The 438-nt window shown below is 38.8% G+C and overlaps 1 protein-coding gene across 2 annotated transcripts in view; it reads left to right on the forward strand.

Annotated features, from left to right (window-relative positions):
* Nucleotides 1-438, forward strand: part of impdh2 (IMP (inosine 5'-monophosphate) dehydrogenase 2) — a 23,005-nt gene that overhangs the window by 7,358 nt on the left and 15,209 nt on the right. The window lies entirely within an intron of this gene.

Genomic DNA, 438 nt, shown 5'->3' on the forward strand with positions numbered 1-438 from the left:
TGAAATAACACGCAAAATAGTTACTTTGGAACGTTTATTTTTAACCCTTTGAAACCTCAGCTACCAGAAATAAGAATTTCTCTCCTTTTTTTCGTTTTCTTTTTTTTCTCAGCTTTTTATTTTTCTCAAAAATGTTATTATTTTGTGTCTGAAGCATAATAAAAAGTTTTTTGGGAGGATTTCGATCCAGCTGGATTTCACAGGTGTGGGCGTGTCTGTCCATACTGAACTGCTCGCCTCTCGTAACAGTGGAGGGCGCGACTTTCGCAGTGAACCGCAGAGTTTCCACAATTAGACAGCGCCAATGCTTTTTACTGTAGAAAAATAATTGTCTGTCCCCATCCCAAAATAAAACAATGATTGGTTTCCTCATTGTTGGGTTTCTAATAGACAGTTTTGTTTAGCTCCGCCCACCATAGCAGATGTTTCGCTCTGAGC

Source organism: Oryzias melastigma, linkage group LG7 (assembly GCF_002922805.2).
Source record: "Oryzias melastigma strain HK-1 linkage group LG7, ASM292280v2, whole genome shotgun sequence".
NCBI classification, from domain to species: Eukaryota; Metazoa; Chordata; class Actinopteri; order Beloniformes; family Adrianichthyidae; genus Oryzias; species Oryzias melastigma.